This window comes from Cydia pomonella, chromosome 24 (assembly GCF_033807575.1).
Source record: "Cydia pomonella isolate Wapato2018A chromosome 24, ilCydPomo1, whole genome shotgun sequence".
NCBI classification, from domain to species: Eukaryota; Metazoa; Arthropoda; class Insecta; order Lepidoptera; family Tortricidae; genus Cydia; species Cydia pomonella.
This window is the reverse complement of record NC_084726.1, coordinates 11,254,816-11,274,915: the sequence shown is the minus strand read 5'-3', so window position 1 is coordinate 11,274,915 and position 20,100 is coordinate 11,254,816. Positions and strand designations below refer to the sequence as shown.

At 35.2% G+C, this 20,100-nt stretch overlaps 2 long non-coding RNA genes across 4 annotated transcripts; both read right to left on the bottom strand.

Moving 5' to 3' along the window:
* Positions 1-1,122: 1,122 nt before the first annotated feature.
* On the bottom strand, positions 1,123-15,015 carry LOC133530928 (uncharacterized). 3 transcript variants are annotated; one of them, XR_009801405.1, is made up of 7 exons: positions 14,841-14,867; positions 12,438-14,029; positions 8,607-8,669; positions 7,944-7,961; positions 7,421-7,438; positions 6,942-6,965; positions 1,123-6,640 (listed from the first exon to the last, which is right to left on the bottom strand). It is a non-coding gene; the product is annotated as an uncharacterized LOC133530928 (long non-coding RNA). The 3 variants fall into 3 exon arrangements; XR_009801404.1 differs by having other exon boundaries at positions 12,438-15,015; XR_009801403.1 differs by lacking the exons at positions 12,438-14,029; positions 14,841-14,867 and having other exon boundaries at positions 8,607-11,449.
* A 2,498-nt stretch (positions 15,016-17,513) lies between these two features.
* On the bottom strand, positions 17,514-18,582 carry LOC133530929 (uncharacterized). Its single transcript, XR_009801406.1, has 3 exons — positions 18,071-18,582; positions 17,734-17,760; positions 17,514-17,546 (listed from the first exon to the last, which is right to left on the bottom strand). It is a non-coding gene; the product is annotated as an uncharacterized LOC133530929 (long non-coding RNA).
* Between the last annotated feature and the right edge of the window lie 1,518 nt (positions 18,583-20,100).

The window sequence follows — 20,100 nt, the reverse complement described above, 5'->3', positions numbered from 1 at the left end:
AAATTAAGCCACTATGGGATAAAAGCTAGTGCCCTTGACCTTGTCTCATCGTACCTTTCGAATAGAACTCAGCGAGTAGTTATTAATGGAACTCAATCGGCTGGGTCCCCGGTAGCCCTCGGAGTGCCGCAAGGTTCAATTCTTGGCCCCTTCCTGTTTTTGGTATACATCAATGACCTACCAAAAGTTGTGCAAGAAAGACATGATATAGTGTTGTTTGCAGATGACACTTCCCTTATATTTAAAGTGAACAGAAAGGAAAATAGATTCGAGAGCATTAATGACGCGCTATCTACCGTATTAAACTGGTTTACGGCAAACAATTTGCTTTTGAACGCAAAGAAAACCAAATGCATCAAATTTACGCTACCTAACGTCAAGCAGGTAAATAACAGCAAGATTAAAATAAAAGGTGATACGCTGGAATTTGAAGATCGAACTGTTTTCCTGGGAGTCACTTTAGACTCAAAACTGCAATGGCATGCACATATAGCCACTTTAGCCGGCAAACTTAGTTCAGCAGCCTATGCAGTGAGGAGAATCAGACAGCTAACAAACGTAGAGACGGCCAGGCTGGTTTACTTTAGTTACTTCCATAGTGTTATGTCGTATGGAATTCTGTTGTGGGGAAAAGCGGCAGACATTCAGACAATATTTGTACTGCAAAAGCGAGCTGTACGTTCCATCTATGGACTGGGCGCTCGAGTATCCCTAAGAGAGAAATTTAAAGATGCAAGCATTCTTACCGTTGCATCTCAATACATACTTGAGAATATTATGTATGTTCGGAAAAACATTAACGAATTCAAGCTTAACAGTGATATCCATAACTATAACACTAGAAACAAGCATAAACTTGCTGTGCCCGCCCACCGCCTCCGTAAGGTTAGTACGTCTTTCGTCGGGAACTGTACACGTTTTTATAACAAAGTTCCCACTGATATAGTGAATTTGCCTCTTAACAAATTTAAGTCACACGTTAAGAGCTCTTTGTTAAGTAAGGCGTATTATGCTGTGAATGATTTCATAGATGATAAGGATGCCTTTAAGCCAGTAGCTTGATCTTGATAGTATGATAAAAATGTCAGTAATAGTGTTTTCGTTTTCTTCCTGTGAAATAACCATACTAGCGTCCAGTAGAACTGACACAAGAGAACATCATGTTCTCGTTTGATTGTATTATTTTAGTTTTGGACACTTAGAGACCTTATACACCTCTAAGATTTTATTTTATTTTAAATTTTATTTTATTTTAAATTTCATTTTATTTTAATACCTATTTTAATGATTTGGACACTTAGAGACCTGTACATCTCTAAGTCAATTTAAATTTATAATTTAGTTTTATAGGTAGGCACTCCTTATGAATAATATGTAGTCGCGTTTATGTGGCGCTATGCCGTCTTTAATGTAACTTACAAGCACAAATGTTGTATCTCACAATTTTTTTTATTATATTTATATTAATACAACCCGGCAGCTTGAACATGTCATGCTCGCTTAAAAGTCTTTACTTACGGTGGCGTCGTTGATCGGGTCGCCACTTTCCCGAATGAAGGTTGAGGGAGGCGATGGCTGAGATACACGTCATACTCGTGAACGGGTGCTGTTTGTGGAGACCGGTCTGTTTAAGCTTACACGGGGTACAGGTTATGTTAAAGTATGTAACTTTACTTTTGAGTGACATTAACGTGAGACACTTCATTCGGTTCTTGTCTGTTTTAATTTTTTTGTCTTTTAATTATTTATATAAGAATTCAAGCCTTGGCGACCCTCTACATCTCTAAGGATAATTTAATATATATTTTTATATTTTATCTCTGACACTTAGAGACTTATACATCTCTAAAGAATTTTAGTATTTTATGGTTTTATTTTTTTATCATAGTTTTTTTTTGTGTAATTTGACATTTAGAGACAGTATACATCTCTAATAAAGTATTTATTATTTCATAGATTCGATATTTGTAATTGTTTTTTTTTTTTTTTTAATTTATTGTTTGTAAAAATGGACATGTAAAAGTGCCCCTGTGGCCTATTTGCTGAATAAATGTTTGACATTTGATATTTGATATTGGCAGTAGAGTGGCTCACTAAACTTTTTAACATAATACTGGAAAGCAAATCTATTCCTGAGGCCTGGCGGCAAAGCTACCTTGTTCCATTTTACAAGAACAAAGGGGAGATAACTCACTGCTGCAACTATAGGGGGATTAAACTAACCTCACATACTCTTAAACTGTGGGAGCGCATACTAAACAAACGCCTTCTGGACATCTGCGTCATAACACCGAACCAATTTGGCTTCACCCCATCAAAATCGACCACAGACGCAATACAGACTATGAGAATACTGACGAAAAAACATCGCGTAAATAAGGAGGACTTGCACTTTATATTCTAAGACCTCGAAAAGGCGTTCGATCGGGTACCGAGAAGACTTGTGTGGCAATCAATGAGGGAACATCTAATACCAGAGGACTACATACGCTCGGTTCAGGACACGTATTCCAACATCCGCACGAAAGTCAAGAGCCCTGCCGGATTGAGCAAGGATTTCGCAGTCGAAGTGGGAGTCCACCAGGGATCAGCCCTAAGCCCCCAATTATTTAATATAGTCATGGATTATATTACAAAACCCATTCAGCAGGAATTACCTTGGAACCTCCTATATGCCGACGACATTGCGCTTGTTTCCAAATGTGCCGAAGACCTGCAAACAACTCTAACCAAATGGGTCACTACTTTAGAAAATGCGGGTCTCCGAGTAAGTAGATCGAAAACCGAACATCTTGAATGCAACTATAGCAATGTGGCAAACAGATGCAATCTCTACTACCCGGATGGAAAACAAGTACCAAAAGCTAGCCAATTTAAATATCTAGGCTCGGTTATAACAAGTGACGCGAATGTAGAAGTAGACGTTTCCCATAGAATCAATGTCGCATGGCAAAAATGGCGGACACTCACCGGAGTTCTTTGTGATCCACGAATGCCCATACGTACAAAGGGCAAGGTATACAAAACTGCAGTACGACCAGCAATGCTGTATGGGGCTGAATGCTGGCCCGTCAAAGAAACGCACGTCAAAAAGTTACATGTGGCCGAAATGAAAATGCTTAGATGGTCAGGTGGCGTTACAAGAATAGACAAGATACGAAACGAACTTATTAGAGGCAGAAATTTCGGTGAAATATCAAAAATACTCCAAATTTTCTCTTAAATGTCCCATGATTGGTGCCGTTAACATACAATACATAGGATTAATTAACTGTTAATTATCTTAATCTTTATGTCAGAGGGCTAAGATAGGCGTCTTGTATTTAGATTCCTAGTTTGTTCCATTTTTGAACGAAGTGACAGTGAAGGTTTTCGTTTTCACTTGGTCCAAATGCTTAAGTCGCAATTCTCAACCAATTCTTGTGAAATGTTGTGACCAGATTCTATGATTTATTATGATTCTTTTGTCCATTTAGTTTTGTTTTTAGTTTTCAAAATGGTAGAACGCGCCTAAACAAATACTATATCAGCACCAATATCAATAGAGTTTTTTCTTTTAGATGTTTTTGTATGTGTAGAAAATAGATATGGTCTATATGTTATTGCCAGGAGAATGCGGTATCTATTTATTTTGACTCCCAGACATATCTGTATGATGAGAAGTTTTGTTTTGTCGGAATTTAATATAATGCCATTATCGTGTGATCATTTAACTATTGAATCTATATCCTGCTGAAACAGACGACAAATATCAATAATATTGGTTCCAACGCATATGGTGCAAACTAATACAGATAGTATATGTGTAAGTATGTGTGTAAGTCAGTGCTTGCGCATGTTCGTGGTGTGTGTGTATCAGTTATTTGCAATTGTGCATGTGTGTGTGTGTGTGTGTGTGTGTGTGTGTGTGTGTGCGTGCATGTGTGTGTGTGTGTGTGTGTGTGTGTGTGTGTGTGTCTGCGTGTGTTTGTGTGTGTTTGTGTGTGTGGGTGTAGATAATGAGGTATGTAAATGAAAAACATGATATGTAAGGAGGATAGCATGGTTATTTCAAACATGACAAGATGTTTTCGGTTTCCTGATATGATAGTGAATATCTGGAATATCTGGTAGAGAATGCCTTACGGCATTAAGTTCGCCTATTGTACAGTATGTTTTATTATGTGCAATAAAGATTAAATAAATAAATAGTGTGTGTAAAAAGGCACTTAGTTTTGCTTTGCAGTTATAGGAGTTTAGGGGGTAAATATTTAATTGTTTATTTATGTTATTATAAACACGGGTACTCATTGATATGTATTGGTGGTTAGCAAATAATGTTTGCTGGGGAATCACCGGGCAAGAAGTTTGCTTACTTCGCTTGCTTATTACTTTGGCACAGAGAGGGAGGTGACGATGTCGGCGAAGAATAGCACGAATAACGTATAGTTCTCTACCTGTGAGGATACTAAACTCGGCGTATAATTCAGCGGTGGGGAATCTAAATGGTTTAGAAGTTGCCACTTTTAGCACAACTCTCTGTGCACATTCTATTCTTATCATAGTTGTCTTACCGGCTGCTCCCCAGAGTGGTAAACAGTACGTGAGGAGAGTTTGGCATAGCGATTTATACACCATCATAAGCATTTTGGATTCGGCTGAATGACAAAGTTGCTTAAAGATGTATGTCCGTTTCCTGACTCGAGCACTCACAGAGTGTATGTGGGTACCCCAATCTAGTCTTTGATCCAGAACAACTCCAAGATACTTTTTACTAGAGGTCAAAGCAAGATAAGGACATAGTCCGACGAAGGAGACTGACACATGTGGCTTTGTATTGAAAGTGGTTGAGTGGGTTGAGATGAATGGACAGTGACGAAAGGCATGGCTTTAGTTTTATCTAAACTAAGAGTAAGAAGGTTATTCTTAAGCCACTGCATTATTGTTTTTAGGCCTTTTTCTGCATGCATCTTCGTATCGGCCCAGTTGGAGCCATAAAATAGTAAGGCCGTGTCATCGGCATATGCAATGATTTTTCAATTTGGTAGCGACAGCTTACATAGTTCGTTCACATATATCCGAAAGAGCATGGGGCCCAGAATGCTGTCCCGGGAGACGCCTTAGCTAATTGATTCTTTGTTACTTACGCATGAGCTCAGTTTTAATAATTAAGTCCTGCCTGATAAATAATCGTGTAACATATACAATACAAGGAGATAACTCGGACACCCAGGTGCTCCAATTTGTGCAAAAGGATAGGAACCGAGACTGTATCTGTCGCTTGCTGTGTTTGGCGTTAAAATCTATAACGCTCTTCCGGCAGATATATAAAAAACACCAAGTGATACAATCTTCCTTAACAAATTAAAAACATATCTTCTAGGGATGGCCTTTTATAGCACTGATGATTTTTTCGAATCATAAAAATCATCACTAACCCAAACAAATAACAAGTAATTAATTATAAATTTAAATGTGATAATGTAATTAATATGAATTTGTAATAATAATTAACTGGTACCTGACATGTAAAATTATTTAAGCATAGATATGTACATTTATTTATTGACTTGTAAAATTTGCCCTTTATCAATAAAACATCTGAATCTGAATCTGAATCTGTATCGAAGGCCTTGGAAAGATCAAGAAAACTGCCAAGACACCGGCGATTTTGGTCTAGGTGATGAGTTAAGAAGGTAGTGACCTCAGCAACTTCAGTTGACCTTCCTAACCGGAAACCAAAGCGATTATCAGCTATGAGATTGTAGCATTCCAAGAAGTTAACTAAAGCGGTGTTCATGATTCTCTCCAATATCTTAGACAGAACAGAGCAGTTAGGACGGAAATCGGTCTATAATTCTTAAAGTTTGCCACTTTTATATATTGAGTGCACGATGGGGAATTTTGATAATTTTTGTGTCTTTTAATAATCGCACCAAGGATAGCAAGAAGTACGATACGACAACTATAGTTGTGGCTGGTGTATCAGAGAATATATGATCCATGGAGTTTTCATATCTAGTCGGATATAAATGACCAGGTAGCAGACCATGCAAGGCCATAAAATGAAGATATTCAGAAGAGCGGCTATCTGTATTGGTGAGTTTTATGTCTATGCATTTTTTGTAAAACGAAAGGGATGATAATACATTGTTTAGACTATTTAAAAAGTTATCTAGGCATCTAATGGATGGAGATCGATATAAAGCTATTATATCCGTATGGTTGTTAATTATGCAGACAAGACAATTCGCGTCCACGAACGAGGGTTCATAGATTCGATTATAGATTCGTTCTTGTTTGCAATGTTCATGGTATGCACAGAAGAGTATCCATTGTGTGGAATTAGTGAATACTTACTTAGCCAGCATTCTAAGAAAATTATCACGTCATAGTTCGTTTTTAACAATTTTAGCAAAATTTTGAATTCATAAATGTTTTAATATGAAGGTGCAAAGATATAATTTTACACCATATAAAGCCACCGCGCCATAACACTTTCCGCCACATCTGGTTCAAATACTGGTTTTTAAAGACGTGTTTTACTCACGTTTCATGTCAAAAACCATTGTTAAAAATTGTGTAATACCGCGAGTCCGACTCGCACTTGGCCGCTTATTTTATTATTACATTAAGCATTACACACCATTTCGCAGATGCCCTGAAAATAAAGTAATTACTAATTACATGTAAATGTAAATATTTATTTTCCTTTTTTATTGTGGAACGTACCACATTACAATCTATAAACTGTATATACAGATGTCAATGAATACAAGTCTTTGGATTGGACCGGCGGCGATCCAAAGATGTGGGTTCGAGTCCCACATTGATCAGAGTTGATCATCGTTGATTTTTTTATTGTGATTGCTAACTGTATATATAATTTTTAATTACATGTACTTTGTGAAATGTATACGTAGGCGTCGGGCTCTCTGGTTAAAAATGGTCACACTACATACCAGTTGAGTACAGCATTCTGCAAACTGGAAATTTATAAATTAACTTGTTATTTCAACAAAGTGTAACATTTTGACATCGTGAGATTCGTCAGGCCAAATTAAACGAATTTTTGGTATCAAAATGATGTCAGTTTCTTATCAACTTATTATTCTCGCGTGCATTTCGCGCATTTAGTTAGGTGATATTAAATAACATGTAGCGCGTGGGATGTATTTTGCATAATCGGAAGTCAACTTTACGCAAAAGTAGGTTGTCTGTCTGTGTCGCTACCGTCTTTACATCCTAACTTCAACTATATTTCAAGTGTCTCCCCCCCTGTATTAGGCATTGAATAGGTTTACATTTTGATTTTTTTAAATAATAGAGTTTTCTTAGGTGCCTATCAAATTTTTCAGTGAGACATTTCATTTTGTTTTTCAATTCTGCAATAAACAGGAATCGTTTGGACCATGTTACAAATTCAAGTTTTGGTACTTACCCTTTCTTTGTCCATTATCTAAAAATAAGTAAAAAATAATATGAAAATGCATCTATCACCCCGTTATGCGGGATGTACAAACTCTTCGAGAGCCTCTCGCCGACAGTCTCGTCACCGCTCTGACCCAATCGGAAAACCGCGAGACGAGGAGGAAGCAGTATGAGCAGGACTACTTTATTTAAATAAAAAATAAAATAAAATAAAATAAAATAAAAACCTCCTAGTAAGTAGGTTATCTTTTCTATGCCACCGATTTTATATGACTCGGACAGTGAAAATTAAGGTATCTATAAAATTTTAAGTCTAATAGGTAGCTTAAAAAAACTTGGGCATTTATATAAATCTGCTAACTTCATTATATCCTAAAAAAATCCAGCTTTCTAGCATTATTCAAACCGAAATTCGAAAATACGACGAAACGTGCCGAGAAATGATGGGCACTGACTTTTTCCCTTTTTCTCGTCTTGACAGATAATTAGATTCCCACATTGTAAAGAAATAAAGGTATGAAAATAAGTCTTACGGAAGGGTTCAGCGTAGCCTGAAAAATGTAGAAAGTTATATTACAATTATTATATAGCATTCTTGGTATTTTCATATTTTACAAAAGTTTTTCAGTAGTACTAACACCCCCTTAGATTTTGAGATGTTTTCAATTCTCCATTTTAACCTAATAGTCTAGATTAAAATATGAATAATTAAAAAAATGAATAAATAATTAAATGAGAATATATATTAAAAAATCAAAGACTACTTAAAGCCCTTCGAGTACATTTTGTGGTGTAACGATAATTTATTATTTACTGGGATTTCGTATTTTGGGTGCGACGCAGACGATGATTTTTTCTATCTTTAAAATGATATATATTTTGAACCATTTCAATTAGGTACTCCAACTTTCAGAAAATACGTGTTTTCTTGCAATAATTATTAGAATAAAATATATCAAAAAATATGGGTCTCCTTACAAGGAATATATTAAGGTCGCTATGTAGGGTAATACTGGCCGCCATTTTGAATATCTCACTTCCAGTCAAGTTCTCGATCGGGCAACCGGTAAATTGGGATTCAGCGGGATCAATTTAGGTTAATAAACCCGGTTTCCAAAAAGTACTATGGTTTACCAGTCGCATCAAGAAGGAGATCGATTTTAAATTTTTATGTCTAGACTATAGTACATACGCACCCATCGCTTTTTCTTATAAGTTTCCCAGTGTTCCGCTGTTTGTACTAAACCTTGCCCAAAATCCTGTTGATGTGATATAATGTATTTAAATAATATTATGCATACTGGCTGTTGCCACGACTGATCCGATTTCGAGTCAAGTCCAGGCCATGTCGTGAAGATTCAAGTAATATTCGATATGGCAACTCAATTATTCATTCGTTCATTTATTATTCTTGTTAGGACGTAGATAAAGATTAAAACTGTTTAAAGGGTGTATTTTCAAAGTGCGATTTTTAGGTGTCACTTGCCTGTTATCACTAAACCGGTAACATAAATACTTTACACTATTTTTTTTTTTCATAAAACACATTTAATAACAGCGAAGCAAAGTAAAATTAACACAGTGATTATTACCATAAGCCAAAAAAAATATCCAAAGTTACTCTTACTGCGTGCATTAAGTCTGTGAGACGTGTCAGATTTGCGGTTTTCTCCAAATCATGTAGCTTAACTTCTTATCTGTATGACTTACATTAAAGTTCTATACATCATTGGAAAGATGATTAGATTTATCATAAAATTTTGCATTATTAAGTGCAAGTGTAACAAATACTTTATTTGAACGCTGGTAGGCCATTATGTATTTGTCACACGTATAGTCTGGATAAGTCTTCACTCAAATACCTGATAATATTTAATCAGCCAATGATACTAACGCTACTTTCATGACATTATGACAAAGTTAGTTGTGCTTAGTCAGAAAAATTAATGAAAGAAGATCTATAACGTTTTAAGCTGCTTATGAGGTGTGTCATTCACGCGATATATTTTTGTCCTCGTTAAACGTTATTTCCTGGATTGAGTTTTAAGCACCCAGAACGACTTAATTACAGATTATTTTTTACTATCTCATAGTTCCTATTATACTTATTTTTGTGTAAATATAACACTTACAATATGTTAATGGTTTAACCGTTGTCATAAAAAAAAACATTCACCGTCGTCAACATCCTGGCGTCATTATTCTGGTTTTATTATCCAGCAAAATAATTAAGGCGTAATTTAGTTTCTAACTACCGACCTATCTCTATCCTGTCCATAGTTGCATAGGTCTTCGAACAGTTAGTGTACCCTTATATATTTAACCATGTTCACAACTTTATATCACCATTGCAACAAGGGTTTATGCCAAAAAGGTCAACTAGTACAAACCTATGCAATTTTGTCGAGGACCTTACTGAAGCAGTTGACAAGGGATACCAAGTCGAGTACACGGATTTCTCAAAGGCATTCCACAAGGTCAATGACCGTATAATTTTAGACAAGCTGCATCGATTTAGAATATGTCACTCAAGTACAATTGGTGTCAGACTTACCTGGAGGAAGCCATCAACTGTGGTTGTTGAAGGCGCGTAGTCTTACGACTTTGTAGCGCATTCTGGGGTACCTCTGGGTTTGAATTTGGGTCCAATGTTTCTCAGCATTTTTATAAACGATGTAACATCCATATTTAAATTTTCTAATCTTTACTTGTTTGCCGACGAATTAAAACTCACGAGATTTTTTTTATATACTACGTTGATGGCAAACAAGCATACGGCTCATCTGATGGTAAGCAGTCTCCGTAGCCTATGCACGCCTGCAACTCCAGAGGAGTTACATGCGCGTTGCCGACCCTATGAACCCTCCCTCCCCTCGTGGAGCTCTGATCATCTTTAAAGACTCCACCAATGCTGAAAAATTGTATACCGTATCCGTAATCGCCTTTGTTATACCGTAATCGTCTTCGGTAGAGTAGTGTGCCCTCAATAGAATGCATTTAAACCCTACAAAATGTTATCACATTAATTTTCACAGGAAACGAAACGAGCAACGAACAACATATAAAATCATGAACCAACGTGTGCATGAGGTGTCTGAGACGCGGCGTCGAGAGCGCTGGGCTTTGTCCTCAGAACTCGAAAAGAATTTAAGAAAAACTCGACTTTGATAATCTTGTACTACTCATTCGTCAGAAGTAAGCTCGAATATGGTAGTAATCTGGACACCTGCTTACAAACTCAATGTTGACAGAATCGAACGCGTGCAGAAACGGTTAACCAAACACCTGGTATATCGATATAGATTATCAAAAATAACATCTTACATAGAGAGACTCAAGCGCTTCCATAAGATCCTTAAAATGTAGAAGAAAATGCTCGACATGACGTTCCTACACAAAAAAAACAACAACCAAGTAGACTGTCTGTTAAATATGTTCGCGCTTAAGATACTAACCCGCACTCTACGCTACCCCTGCTTCCTATTCAGGATGCGTTTCTGCCGCACCTAACTTGTCTCTCACTCATCGGTCGCGCTTGTACAATATACTTAGCAAACATTATGACCAGCTGGACATAAACCATGACAGCCTGTATAGTTTTAAAAATAAACTTACTTCAATTCCCGATTGAAGTGCCTCTTGACATTCCATATTCTAGACTTTAAGTTAGTTTTTTTACTGTTTAATGTTAAATATAGTTTTTTGAGCTTTCAAGTAAATGACATTCGTTTTCTTATTTCATTATAGTGTTTAGAGTAAGTAGCTTACTCTGAATGCATGCTGTGTTAACCTATAAAGGTCTTCGCACACTATACCAATTCCACACCAACTCAACTCACTTTTGGTTCACCTTAGTGGACGACGAGTGGACGACGCGTAGACCACCCGACAGTTACCTAAATTTTAAACATTGTACTATAGGACATACAAGATAAGGCTTTTATTTCAATATTTAATTTTGAGTCGAGTGGCTGTTGAGTTGTAACAATGTGCAAAGACCTTAATTGGTGGCGCAATTACAATTGAATAGGACGCAAATGTATTATAAAACGTTTATAACGCTTATAAAACGTTGTTGCCGCTGTTGGTGATCCTTAATAAATAAATAAAAAAGACAACCATAGTAAAAATAACAATTATTATGGCTCAAACAAGTATAAACTGGCTATTAAAGTGCATCCTTAATGCATTTACTTCCAAAAATTACATTGGAATAAAATTATAGACTATTTTATAAATACGTAATTTTCCTACCATAGGCGTCAATATGACGGCCTGGTCCAAATTATTTTAAACTCTCATTGATAAAAAAATAATTATCTTTTAGCTGATGCCTTTTATACCATTCAACTACTATTACAATTTGTTGATAGAAAATAAACACCAGTTATAAAACAAAAAAAAGTAATGACGACGTAATTTTTCTGCTAAGATCGTCACTTTCCTGCTACGGGCGTCATATTCCTGGTCCAATTATTTCTTCTAAGCTATTTACTTAAAACAGGTACCTAATGTATCATTCAAATTCTATTTTGAAGGTTATTCGTATGCCATAGATATCTTTTTCAAAATCTAAACAGAATAATTGACCAGAAAAATGACGTAAATTTAAAAAATACATCCTAAATGGGTTCGTATCGATGGCTATAAACTTTCTTGTTCTAATGTCAGTCGCAATAATATAACTTACAAATGATATTATTGTTTTTTTTTTTCGAATATCGAATAACATTAAGCATAACATTATTTAAGTATAAAGCATATTTCCTATAGTTAACTTATATGATTAAAATATAACGTTTATTTCATCTAAAATTGTGAGTGCCCCATATTTAATATGTCTGTGTGTCACGGAAGTTTTGTCATTAAAATAAGCTAGGTTAGGTACATTAAAACAGTGACCCCTACACAAAATGAACTGCTACCAGAACAGTAGGTTAAGTTATATTAAAAATGCGACCCCTACACAGGTTAGGTTAGCACCCCGCAGCCACCCCGCTTGATCATTCGCTCTGTTACATACGTACCACAAAATCACAAACCTGAAAAGTGAAATTTTTTCAATCATACTCTTGAGACGTGAATATGTACTGAACGTTTACTATGCAAACTCCGAAAATCCAAAATACCTTGGACGACGACAAATCGTCCACGTTTTATCTATCACGGTCGCCCAACGCATCTTATTCAAAGATCTTTGACATTAGAGTTTTCATTTCTTTTGGAAAAAAATATATCTAGAGATTATTTTTAACGATGGGACTAAGTGAAACCTTCCTTGTGAATTGTTATGAATAATTTTAAATTTAAAGTTTATTACGTGACACGCTGTATAAGAATCAAATATATTTACTTCGCAACTCTGATCGGTCTGAAAACAAGCATTTTTATTTCAATTTTTTATTTGAATTGCAATGTATTTATGTAACTATGTTTGTACTGCGAGTCGAATTTTGCAAGTTAAATTCCACTCTAGTCGACTTTGGCTACTTTCTAATTTGTATTTTTCCAAACTTATCTACTTATTACCTGTCTCTTTCTTATCATGTCCACTTCAAAACTTCCGAACTAGTCTATTTCCTAACTTCTCCACTTGATAATTTATTTTTCCTTAGTAAAACATTTCCTTCACAACTAGACTAAACCGCGGGGCTCCTATTTCTGGGCGATTTACCCTTCGAGCATTTGAAGCTACCTAACGAACCTACCTATTGATTTTTGGTGTGAAGTCCGTGAAAACATTAAACTTGACCTACTTTTCGGTTTCCGATGAAGCTGAACATTCTAATCCATATGTATAAATTCAATGACAGTGCAATATTATGACACCATCGAGAAAATAATAATGATGGAGACAGGAGGTGGCTATAGGAACTCTGTGGTAAAACAACGCAACCTGATTGTATTTCGGGTTGTTAGAATTATCTCGATGGGTAGGTTACTTTTGGCGCGTTGTTTCATCTGCTACTTTTGATGCTGCATCCGCTACATAGATATATTCCTCGGAATGGTCGTTCTAGGGAGATCACATTCTTAAGTCATAAATCACTTTGAAAATTACTATCTTATAACGATGTTAATTCCGAATAAAGTGTATGTCAGCTAGGGTGTATTTTCAAAGTGCGATTTTTAGTTGTCACATGCGTGTTATTTACTCATGTATAATTCAAATTATATTTTGAAGGTTAGTCTTATGCCATAGTTATTTTGCTCAAAATCTAAAGAAAAATTACGCAAAAATTTTATTTCAAAAATACACCCACTATTTTGTCATAGTATTGGTAAAAGTGGGCAAAAGCCGTAGGTAATAATTTAGCTTGAGCATGAGAGCTTATTCTTCTACATACATATGTTCTTGAGAAACACTTTCCATAACATAATATTGCTGCGATGCCAAAATTTGTACTGTTATATTGCTTATATGGGGGACATAATATAATGTTGCATATTTATTATTTTTATTGTGGAAAGGACGGAAATAAGAAGGATGTATTTTGAAGTTTTTAACTTAAAGTAACCATTTATAACAACGGTAAGAACGCGGGAAGATATATTATTGTTATTTATTTGTTACCTCTTTGTAGCTGTAAAGTTTTGTTGGCATTTCGTTGACGGTTTTCTAAAATGACATATGAAAGTTTTCATAAGCATTACCTTTCAAGCAAAAATATTTCAGGCCTGCATTTATTATGAATCAAGTGAATTTTGATTAATATGATAAACATAATGCAACAAAAAATCCCAAATAAACATAAGTAATTCCTTGTTATATCGAGAGTGGCACAAATCAAATTGAAATGCTTTCGTATTTAAGAGGAAAGTGGAGGACCCGCGCGAAATCACCTTGCATACAAACGTAGTCCTCATTTTCCTCTCTGGATGTTAGCATTATTGAAAATATTTTGACACAATTTGTTGTATTTCAAGCACAGCTATGCCCTCCGTTTGAGTTAGACGCATTTAAAAATTTGCATGAAATTTGTTTTTCGTTCCTAATTTTTATAATAATACAAAATTCGAAAAAACTCAAACGTAGCGGCATAGCTGTACATCGAATTATGTAAAAATATTTTCAAAAATATCAATATCCAGAATGGAAAATGGGGACTACGTTTGTATGGAGAATCGGCCTCTTTCCTCTTTGTGTATTTTACTGGTAAGATTTGAAGTCGATGCGTTCCATTTTGGTTTGTATCACTGTTCTTGATAAGCAGCTAATTATTGAATGTCAAATTAAGTTATAAATTAAATTTATTTGTAGTTTTACATGTATGTAAAATGTATAATTGTTAGTGCAATGAAGAATATTTACTTACTTACTTAAGCACAGGGACATCTTTTAAATAAACAGTTCCCACTCGGTATGGAATTATAAGGAAAAACATATGACTAAAATGTCATATATCTAGGTAACTTTCATTTATACTTACGATTTTTGCCTTCAACTTGTCTATGTACTAATAAGAAACATTTATTAGTAGTCAGTCCTGCCACATCTGAATGTCTAGTAATCACTAGAATACTAGTTATGTACATAGTTATAGAGCAATCGCTCTATAACTATGTACATAACTATACACGGTGCTTACGAGGAACCCAAAAGATTTTGACTGATCACATTTAGAGACTAAAATGTCATATAAACTTCTTCTTATCGTAACTTAGTGCAAAACGCCTTTTTGATCACGATGATATGCCATTATGGGGCGTAGTCTAAATATCCTTATTGATAGAATGTCAAAAAGTGACATGTAACCTTTGCAAGATCTAGTTTTACCAAAAAAAATCTAAAAAAATATTTTCAGTGCCAGTTTTACCATAACATTCACTTTTTATGTACAAACGTATGTAACGTTTAAATTTGAAAACAAAAAACCATTTTTTTGGCGAAATTTTGTGAAACTCATATAACATTTTTCCTTCTTTTGGCCTCAAAAGTACGTGGCTAAAATCTTTCGGGTTCCTCTTGAGCACCGTGTATAAACACCGTTATAAGAAAGCGTTTTTTTTTTTCCATTTAATCAACATGTTCCATTAAGTATATACATTTGTTTAAATTTGTCTTCGCTAGATAATACTTTCATGAATATATTGGTTAATTCTAAACTGTTCAGTTTTTTAAGTCAAAAATAAATATATACATTGGAACTAATGGTTTTTTGGCCACATGTATTACAAGTAACTAATGTTATTAAAAACTTACAACCTGAAATTTTAAATTAAATTTATGTAAGACGTACGTAATAAAACATGTACATAGGTACTTTTTTATTTATTTTTTATTATAGGACATTATTACACAAATTGACTAAGTAAGAAGTGTTGCGGGTACTTAGACAACGATATATATAATATATACATATTTATAAATACTTAAATACATAGAAAACATACATGACTCAGGAACAAATATCCATGCTCATCACGAATAAATGCCCTTATCAGGATTTGAACCCGGGACCATCGGCTTCATAGGCAGGGTCACTACGTACTAGGCCAGATCGGTCGTCGAATAAAAACGTCGAAACTTAAAATTATGTATAAAATTTAGTGTCATGCAGAGAGTCATGTTAGGAGTCTCCCTTTTTAGTAGGGCCAGAGGTTAGTTTAAGATAGTAACCAGTACCCCTAGTGTAAATTTAGTCGATAGCGAAACGTGACGTACGCGTTTGCGTTAAGTCTCATTTTGTATGGGTTTTTAAACAGCGCGCCAAGCGGGACGTTTTGGAAAGTCAAAAATCTCATACAAAATGACACTTAACGCAAACGCGTACGTCACGTTTCGCTGTCGAAAATATTTACACTAGGGGTACTGTACTCAGTTTACTATAAATTAATAAAAACTTAAATTTCTAAGTTATTAACGCGAACGCGAATCTTTCGAATCAACTGTTGCAGACGGACTATTAACTATTTCGGTTTAATATATAGACCTAGGTAAAGCGATAAACTCTAGTTTCTCAATATTATGAAACAATATAAAAATATCTTACGTCTAGCTGTAATAAATAAATTTATGCTTAATTAAAATCAAATGTCTGCTTTTCAAAAATGCTTGGGCGCAATCGCCGACTTCAGTAACTCGTGCAAGACTCGCATCAAAACACAATCTGGAGTGTACCAGAAAAACGAATATCAAAATTTCGTTATCGCGCTAGGACCTCTGAAACTACCATCCGTGACTCGTGTGCGTGACATAGTATTTTCGAGATCGTCACCGAGGCCCAATCAGATTTAACGATTTATTATGGTTTGAAGCCTATTTTGATACGACCATAACGATCGTCTTCCTGATTTGTGCGCTTCTCACGCACGTATTCCGCTTCATTTCGCCTGCACCAATCTGTCTGAGCTATTCTCAACGTTGTATCAAAAGTAATCAAACAAGATCAAAACCGGAACAAATTGTTAAATCAGAATAGGTATTCTGTATGGACCTTGAGATTGTATGAGATCTTATTAGAGACTGGAATACACTATTTACGGTGTTCTATCGGATACATTCAGGGGTGTGCGCACAGGACTGCACGACCTGATCCCACCTTCCCCTTTTCATCATTGGTCATCCAGGGGCGGGGAGCGAATGCACCCATTCGTGGTAAAAGATTTGTTCGCAGGAAGCGGATTGCATCCTCTTTTTTGGTACGTCGGCTAAAGAATGGAATGCGCTCCCGCCATCTGTATTCCCTGATAAATATGACCTCGGTCTCTTAAAACAAGCGTGAATAGGCTACTACTGAACCGGCGAGCTCCATCTTAGGCCCTGTCTTCACTTTCCATCAGGTGTGACTATGGCCAATCACCAATCAGTTTATAATAAAAAAATCGGGTTAACTCAGGTTTAATACGTATATTATCTATAAGGGCTTACGAATATTAATAATTTCGGTTGTCTTTCATTTGATTGGTTCGGACCGATAATGGTAGTCGTCATATTTATCTGTGGAACGTTTAAGAAGAGTTCCATTTATAATGTATATTCATTACCTAATCTATCAAATTCCCAAGAATTATCGTTGGACAGAAACCTACATACTACGACACACACACACACACACACACACATACTACATACTACTACGAAGCCTACATGTGATTTCCTTTACCTTTAGGCCACGGAAAAGTTTCTTGGCTAGCTGTAAAAAAAAGTACATACCTATTTAAGACTTGATAAGTGACATAATACACACATCATTTTACAATGATACTCTACAATTTATTTTAACGGTTTCTACTCAAGTTAGAACTACGTTTATACATAAGGTGATGTATAAGTACATACCCAATTATCTTTGTTTAAAAAGGTTCTTAATATTTACTTACCTCTGCAACTTTTTTTACGTGAGCTAGCTGCAGAAATACAGAATTTAAAATAATTTAAAATCAAATGTTAAATACTCGTATAGGCATTAAAATTAATTTTTATTTGGAAAGTTAATAATGCTTATTACTCGTTTTAGCACTTTTTTACGTTTATATCACTGCTTCATTTTTTTTGTTGGAATAGAGAATAACTTATTATATTCATTAAAATGGTAATGTAACATATGCAGTAATAATAAAGGTACTTATAAAATAATTTCTTGAAAAAAAAGAAGTTTCTTTCTTTAAAAAAGAAAATAAAATTATTTGGAAATAAGCAACGACATAGGTCACTTACATTTTGCCCCATTATGGCTAGCGGACGCGGACGAGCCTTGAAACATATTTTTAGGTTTAATAACACAATTTATGTATCTTTTTGAATAACAAAAAAGCGGCCAAGTGCGAGTCGGACTCGCCCATGAAGGGTTCCGTACCATTTATGACGTATTAAAAAAAACTACTTACTAGATCTGGTTCAAACCAATTTTCGTTGGAAGTTTGCATGGTAATGTATATCATATATTTTTTTTAGATTTTTCATTCTGTTATTTTAGAAGTTACAGGGGGGGGGGGGACACACATTTTTTCACTTTGGAAGTGTCTCTCGCGCAAACTATTCAGTTTAGAAAAAAATGATATTAGAAACCTAAATATCATTTTTGAAGACCTATCCCTAGATACCCCACACGTATGGGTTTGATGAAAAAAAATTTTTTTTTTAATTTTTATGACGTATTAAAAAAAAACTACTTACTAGATCTCGTTCGAACCAATTTTCGGTGGAAGTTTGCATGGCAATGTATATCATATATTTTTTTTTAGATTTTTCATTCTGTTATTTTAGAAGTTACGGGGGGGGGGGGGGGACACACTTTTTACCACTTTGGAAGTGTCTCTCGCGCAAACTATTCAGTTTAGAAAAAAATGATATTAGAAACCTCAATATCATTTTTAAAGACCTATCCATAGATACCCCACACGTATGGGTTTGATGAAAAAAGATTTTTTGAGTTTCAGTTAGTATGGGGGACTAAGTATGGGGGACCCCCAAAATTTATTGTATTTTTTCTATTTTTGTGTAAACATCATAATGCGGTTCATAGAATACATCTACTTACCAAGTTTGAACAGTATAGCTTTTATAGTTTCGGAAAAAAGTGGCTGTGACAGAATCGGACAGACAGACGGACATGACGAATCTATAAGGGTTCCGTTTTTTGCCATTTGGCTACGGAACCCTAAAAAAAGAGGTTTATTTATAAAACAATAAAGTTAAAAAGATGTAGATATACTCCACTAAAATACTTACTATTAGCTATAAAAAAATATAGAATAAATCAAGGTTAGCATTTTTTTAACTTACTATTTTCTTACAAAAACTTATGATGTTTAAAAATGTACTTGATTAGTTATTATTCTTAGGATAAAAAAAACCAGAAGCTATATAAGTCCCTATATACGATACTTTTTTAATAATATATAAAATACCTGTTTCAATTGCAAGTACACACGGTGAGACTGTAACGAAAAATATCAACCATTAATAATATTTTTTTGAGCAAAAATTTTCGGAGAGCCGAGAGAGAATTATTATTTTGTGCCTCTCGCCTTCGAGGCAACGGGGTGTTGGGGATCTGACGCCATAGCATTTATAAGGGACGTAGGATTAGGGAGGAGATCTCTGATGCACGCGCGGGTTCGTACCTGGCGCAGAGATTGGCCATCGCTATCCAGCGCAGTAACGTGGCATGTGTGATGGGCACCTTTGCACCCACCCGGTACAGCTCGCGGAGGTCTTTTAGAATAAGATAGTTTATTTAGCCTTGTACTCGTAGTTTATTTATATATTATTGTTTTGTGTGTATTTTTTCCAAATGTATGTTACTTTTTGTTGTAATTGTAGATTTTATTTGATTTCCTTATTTACTGAATAAACTCATTTCTTCTCTTCAATTGAAGATATTATTATTTATAGATAATTTGAATCTATTTTCCAAATTGGGACACTTATTTTCTCCTAACCGAGATCGAGAAAGTTGAAACATCTCAATTCATCCTCGCGTTGTCCCGGCATTTTTTGCCACCGCTCATGTGAGCCTGGGGTCCGCTTGGCAACTAATCCCTAGAATTGGCGTAGGCTCTAGTTTTTACGAAAGCGACTGCCATATGACCTTCCAACTCAGAGGGTAAACTAAGCCTTATTGGGATTAGTCCTGTTTCCTCACGATGTTTTCCTTCACCGAAAAGCGACTGGTAAATATCAAATAATATTTCGTACATAAGTCCAAGTAAGAAAAACTCATGGGTACGAGCCGGGGAAATCGA